Source organism: Artemia sp. Qi Xiang Cuo, unplaced genomic scaffold (genome assembly GCF_049724085.1).
Source record: "Artemia sp. Qi Xiang Cuo unplaced genomic scaffold, ASM4972408v1 HiC_scaffold_22, whole genome shotgun sequence".
Classification (NCBI taxonomy): domain Eukaryota; kingdom Metazoa; phylum Arthropoda; class Branchiopoda; order Anostraca; family Artemiidae; genus Artemia; species Artemia sp. Qi Xiang Cuo.
Window position 1 is genome coordinate 5,376,308 of NW_028297431.1, and position 7,441 is coordinate 5,383,748.

General features: G+C 32.7%; 1 pseudogene; it reads right to left on the minus strand.

The window, feature by feature from the left end:
- LOC148939086 (uncharacterized) overlaps positions 1 to 7,441 on the minus strand; it is a 38,916-nt pseudogene that overhangs the window by 23,633 nt on the left and 7,842 nt on the right.

The window sequence follows — 7,441 nt, forward strand, 5'->3', positions numbered from 1 at the left end:
TAAGCATACATCAATGTTCCAAAACCAAGCTATAGCACCTTAAATCTACAAAAACATTATATTCCCAAGGTGATCGCCATATATCGGGGCTCGTCAGATGAAAACTCATTGCCTAAATGGGTTTCGGCGCTGAAATTTCATTACCCAGGCAATTGAGCGCGCCATGGCATAATCCGGCATACCCCTATATAGTGCCACCAATGGAATAAACATAAACAAAATCCGAAATATCCAAAAAATAAAAATATATACCCCAGAAAAATATTTTCAAACATTCTTAACCAACCTTCAAGTAAAACTGAGAGCCGAACTTCAACCGATTTAAATACAAAGAAATAAATAACACTAGTCCTCCACCCGGAACAGTTTCCCTTTCACTCACATTCTAAGAATTAAATTCCGAGTATTCCACCATAATCTTTACCACAAATGTCGCAATCCAACACTCAACAACCGGGAAGATAAACCAGTTCCGTCAATCAGTCACCGTAAAATATCATTCAAGATATCTTGATAACTTTTATTATACTTATGTAAAAGCTGACTGTACTTAAAACAAAGCTTTTTAAATTGCCAAGCAAGTTTATTGGCGGAAAAACCTCTTATGATTAGCTTCTTGCTAAGTAACATACATCTATTTCTAAAATCGATGTACAAATTCTTGCATATCTAAATAGTTGGGAAAAATACGATGAATGTTATATTTGAATAAATATTACTTTTTGGAAATGGAAAATTAACTATTTCAAAATTAAAATCGTCTGTTTTATTATATATTTTAAAATTTATTGTATTATTAGGTATCACATTAATCTCTAAATCTAGAAAATGGTCATATTTGCCATTTCCATTACTGGATTCCAGCTTTAACTCTGGTGAATATATTTTACTTGCAATCTCTAAAAAATTTGAACAATTTATCACCAGAAGGTCATCTAAATATATTTTATTATTTGAGAGCAAATACTTTATATTACTTGGATTATTTTTATCCGTCATATAATCGTACTCTAAATAATTTAGAAATAGGTCCGCTATAACTGGACTGGCATTACCCCCCATAGGAATTCCATTACTTTGATAATATAGATTGCCATTAAATTTTATATAAGCATTAAATAGAACAAATTCTAGTAGATCAAAAATCATATCTAGGCTATAACATCTTGAGCTAGTTGTACTATTAAAATAATTAGTTCATCTTGCCTTCTTATTATACGCATCAATTTTTAAAAAGGGCAAATTAGACAAAATAAAATCTTTCTTAATAATCTTTTTTAAATTTATAAATACTAAATTAATGGGTAAATTTGTATATAATGTAGTGAAATCAAACGAGTCCACTCTTTTGGCTGAAAATGAAGCAAGAGAGTCTATTGATTGCAGCGAATTATTAACAATCCAGTATGGATTAAACTTAGAAATTTTTTTAATTCCCGAACAATATGCCTCAAACTTATTTTTGATTTCTCCTAAAATACACGACAAGTCAGTAGCCGCAACTTTGGTCGGGCACCTTGCTGCCCCCGCAATTAAGCGTGGTTTCGGGGGATTTTTATGAAATTTTGCCGTCCAATATAAAAACGGAAAATTTTTATCATTATCATTAACCTTAATATTAATTTTTTTGAAAAATATATCCTCTATTCCGATCAATAGACTATTATTAACATCTTGAACCTTTTTATATGTATTTGTTGTACTAAGCTCCTTTGTTAAAACATCACAATAAAGCTTCTGACAAATTATTGCAAAATTATTATTCGCTTTATCAATGGGTACAATTACAAAATCCCTCTTTATATTATAAATTGCTTGTTTTATCATATAATTATAAAAAGCAACATCATTATTACGCATATTGGTCCTCTTATTTATGTTATTTATACCGTCATTCATATTTAAACTAGTCAAATTCTTAAATCAATTTTTATTTATTTTCTCTTTTTCGAACCATTTATAATTAAATATTTTTATATTATTGTTTAACACTCTAAAGATTTGAGGGTTTGAGATGATTTGCCCCTCAGGGCAGGGGTTGTAAGTTATACCCTGAGGTCATATAAGGTTTTTATAGAAAGCGTTGTCATAGAAACTTCAAAAACGTCTTATTCGATTGGAAATGGATATGTCTAGATTCCTTTTTGATAGTCAAAAATGATTGGAAGGCAACTAACACCCCGTTCATGCCCACCATTTCCCCAGACACATAAAACCAAAGAGATGCCATTTAGTTCAACGCAGTTGAAAGTTCTGGAAATTATTATCTTTTGAGCAGAACGCTCCCCGCACAGTCTTCAGGGCTGCGGTTTTTATTTAAAGCTTTGTCGTAGAAATTTGAAAAGGGGATCATTCGATTGGAAATTGGAGTAGTTAAAGCCTGTTTTAATAGTTGAAAGTAAATTGGAAGATAACTAGCCCCTCTCATGCCCACCATTTCCCCAAACATATTCAATCAAAATTTTTAGACAGCCATTTTTTTTAACGTAGTTGAAAGATCTTGAAATTAGTTATTTGAGGATGACAACCCCGCAAACCTCTCAGGGCAAGGGTTTTAAGTTATGCCCTGAGGCCATATAAGGTTTTTATGGAAAATATTTTCGTTGAAACTTCAAAAAGGGCTTATTCGATTAGAAATTCAAAGAGCTAGTAGCCTTTTTAATAGTCGAAAGTAATTGGAGGGCAGCTAACCCCCCTCTCACACCAACCATCCCCCCAAACACATCCAATCAAAATTTTTAGATGAAAATTCTGTTCAACGTAGTTGAAAGGCACGGAAAATATGTCTTTGAGGATGAAACTCCCCCTACAGTCCTCAGAGCAAGGGTTGTAAGTTATGCCCTGGTGGCATATAGGTTTTTAATAGAAAGCATCGTCGTAAAACTTCAAAAAGGTTCACTCGATTGAAAATTGAAAGGGCTAGTGCCTTTTTTAATAGATGAAAGTAACTGGAGGGCAATCAACCCCCTCTCACACCCACCAATTCCCCAAACCCATGCAATCAAAATTTTGAGAAATTCATTTTGCTCAACGTTGTTTGATAGCCCCCATAGAGCCTTCAGGGCAAGGGTTGTGAGTTATGCCCTGAGGGCACATAATGTTTATTGAATTTGTCGTCTTAGAAACTTGAAAAAAGCTCATTTTATTGGAAATTGAAAGGGATAGTGCCCTTTTTAATAGTCGATTCTGATTGGACGGCAACTAACCCCCCTCGTATGCCCACTTTTTACTCACACACCCATTAAAAAATTTAGGTAGCCATTTTGTTCAACGTAGTTGAAAGTTTTTGAAACTAGGTCTTTGAGGATGGCAGCTACTCACAGCCCTCAGGGCATGGGTGGTCAGTTATGCCCTGAGGGCATATCAGGTTTTTATACAAAGCGTTTTCGTAGACTTCAAAAAAGACCTCATTCGATTAGAAACTGAAAGAGCCTGTGCCCTTTTAACGTGATTGGAGGGAAACTAACCCCCCTCTCAACTCCCTTAGCCATCCTGGCTAAGTGGACGTGCGCTGGTTTGAGAGTTAATTGTCCCAAGGGGCACGGGTTCGATCCTTGGCGTGGCTAGTTATTTGGGTCTGGGGACGCGGGTCAGCGGTGTTACTCTGTAAGCTTAGCCAGAGTCAACCCAGCTCTAAATGGGTACCTGGAAAAATCTGGGAAAGGTAAGCAGGAAGGGTGTGTAAAAGCACAGGATGGCTGGCCTCCAGCGCCCAATTGCACTTCCTGGCTGAAGGGCAACGAAACGGAGATCAACGCAGGATGGCTGGCCTCCAGCCGTCCATTGCACTTCATGGCTGAAGGGCTGCGAAACGGAGAACAGCACCGTCGGTTTGGACCATAACGGTATAGTACCGTCACTTAGTTACTTTTTTACTAACCCCCCTCTCACACCTTTAAGGCAATGGTTGTAAGTTTTGCCCTGGGGGCATAAAAGTTTTTTTTTATAGAAAATGTTGTCATAGAAACTTCAAAAAAGGCTCATTCGATTGCAAATTGAAAGGGTTAGTACCCTATTTGATAGTTGAAAGTGATTGGAGGGCAACTAACGCCCCTCTCAAGCCTCCATTTCCCCAAATAAATCCAATAAATATTTTGAGATATTAATTAAAAAAAACTTTCCGAAAAATAAATTTTTCAGAGAAAAGTAAAGGCAATTTTAAACTTAACCTCAGGAGATACAAATATCTGTGAAAATTCAAACCCAAAACGGTAGTAAGGCCCCAATTACTTAAAGATATACATGCGCTTTCACAAGCCTGAGGCATGGATATGCGTGTATATTTTCAAGTAATTGGGTTACCATGGCCATTTGCCTATTACAATGAACGATACTTACCTTACCACACGGGTTTTCTGAGAGGAATGAGTATAAATTGATTGGTGATTAGGATTTGAATAAAAGGAATTGGATAATTTTAACAAGAATTTTTGAAAAACGTAATTACTTCTTTAGTTTACGATATTTGCGATTTTTTTGCGAAAAGATATTTGCGTAAAGGTATTGCGATGGTTAAGAATGCCTCACGGGTAATTAAAGAATGGGATGCTTACAAGAAACATTGTTAGAAAGTATTCAATATCTTAATTGAAAAGTAACGATTGAATGACATTGTGACTTGACCTAGCTTTACCTCGCCGATGTGGTCTGTATAATTCATAAGTAACGTTTGAAAAGTATTGTCAATTTAAAAAGAAGCAATCGGAGATAGAGATTGGATAATTTTAACAAGAAATGACCGAAAAGTGTTTTGGAGGAGATGGAATGAATGGGTATTGTATAATACACAAGTGATAATTTGCACAGTGTTGTCAATTTTAAATAGTTTAGAAATAAAAAAAAATTAACAAGAAATGGCTGAAAAGTGTTTTGAGGGAGTTTAGTTGCACGAGGGTTCACTTGCACGAGGATTCAGTTACATACGGATTCAGTTACACGGGGATTAGTTAAATTGGGTTGAGTAGCAAGGAGGTAATAATTTATTTTAGTAAAGTAATTATTTATTTTACTAAAGTAATAATTTATTTTAGTAAAGTAATAATTTATTTTAGTAAAGTAATAATTTATTTTAGTAAAGTAATAATTTATTTTAGTAAAGTAATAATTTATTTTAGTAAAGTAATAATTTATTTTAGCAAGGTAATTATTTATTTTAGTAGAGTAATTATTGATTTTAGTAAAGTAATAATTTATTTTAGTAAAGTAATTATTCATTTTAGTAAAGTAATAATTTATTTTAGTAAAGTAATAATTTATTTTAGTAAACTAATAATTTATTTTAGTAAAGTAATAATTTATTTTAGTAAAGTAATTATTTATTTTAGTAGAGTAATTTTTTATTTTAGTAAAGTAATAATTTATTTTAGTAAAGTAATAATTTATTTTAGTAAAGTAATAAATTATTTTAGTAAAGTAATAATTTATTTTAGTAAAGTAATAATTTATTTTAGTAAAGTAATAAATTATTTTAGTAAGGCGTTGAGGAGGGGGCAGTCCCTTTCATATAGGGAATAATTTCTGTTCGTTTTAATGTCGCTCCATACTTTCAGTTTTAAAAACTTGTTTTTTTTTTATTTAATTTCTTATCGTTTTTTAGTTAATGCAGCTTTTATTTGCATAAAAATTTTAATTTACTTTTGCTAAATGGATGTCTTTACAAATTAACTTACGTAACTAACTTCTATATTCGTCTATTTTTCTTCTGGCAAAAAATACAAAGTTGCAGATTTTATTTCTGTTCGTTTTAATGTCGCTCCATACTTTCAGTTTAAAAAACTTTTTTTTATTTAATTTCTGATCGTTTTTAGTTAATGCAACTTTTATTTTCATAAAAATTTTACTTTTCTTTTGCTAAATGGATGTCTTTACAAATTAATTTACGTAACTAACTTCTATATTCGTCTATTTTTCTTCTGGCAAAAAATACAAAGTTGCAGATTTTTGCAGATATGAGCTTTTTTTTCTTGCTCTTTTAACTGTTTACCAGCTCAATGCTGTCTAAACACTGCGGGAAACTTCCTAAGAAGAGTTTTTGATGCAAAACGTCACCTATGAAAAGATTCTTTTAAAAGAAACCCTTCAAATTGAAAAAAGAAACCATAAGCAAATAATCTTAAAAAAGTTTAATATCTTCCAAAAGAAACTTAAAAAGTAAACAAATTCAATCCATTTCTCACTGGCAAATTCCTACGATATTTTTGGGTATATAAAAAACATAATTTCCCATTCATGCTAAACTTTGATTGAACAAATATTAGACAAATCTACTTCACTTATACAAGTATAATTATCTGGCAAGATTTCTGTTTCAAGAGGTTTATCCGATATTGGAATGCAGTTTTTAGAATGTGCCATTGAAGATGTATCGCTTGTGGAACTTATTTTTAGCCTCAGCTTCTTTACAGGGCTTCTGTCTTCTTCATTACCACCTGTCTTTCCTTTTTCAACCAACCACTTCGTTTCCGTAGCCTCAGAGTTTCTAAGTTTTCTTTTCAGCTTTTGCCCTGATGCCAGCAGAGCACAGGACTTTAAATCATATTCTGTTAGTTTGTTTATCACTACTGTAGAGGACTTCAATTGTCTCCGAATTCCAGGTATTTCAGCGAGGCTAATGAAACATCTTTCTGTCATTTTGTATTCCCTGAAATGGAAATTAAATTTAAGTTAATAAAGATTGTTAACTTTAATTATTTATTTTAGTAAAGTAATAACTTTTGATCATTTACATAATTAAATAAATAAATAAAAAAAAACTTGCGAATATTTTCATTCTAACTTAACTTGCAGGAAATAATCGAAGCAAACTCAAAACGAGCAAACCCCCTATGTCTTCCCAATTTTATTTTCTTTCATATGAATACTTTTCATTTTAAACTTAAAATATGCTAAATTCTTGATTTTCATTCTAATTTAACTTGTAGGAAATAATCGAGTCAAACTCAAAACGAGCAGAAATTAACATAAGTTGGGTGCAAAATCCCCTTTTCAATTGCGAATTTTCTTTAAAAATTTATGGACACTTTTAGTGGCTTTTGGACACTTTTTTACTTTGAAGGATACAGGGACACTATTGAGTCAAAAAGGCAACTTTAAAAAAAAGGACACTTTTTGGACATTTTCCAAAATCAAAACCAAATGGCTTGATTTTCTTCTTTTTTTGACTGATTTTAATTTGTACTTTACTTTTAGGCTTTGGTAACGGCTTACACACAAATACCCCCAAAAACAAACACAGTAAAACCCAGACAAAATCACAAAGAAACACATACAGAAACAAACAGAAACAGACAGAAACACAAACAAACACACACACCCATGCTCCAACAACCGACCAAACAAACACACAGACCAACTCACCCATAAACCCACACACACAAACACACACACACACACACACACACACACACACACACACACACACACACACACACACACACACACA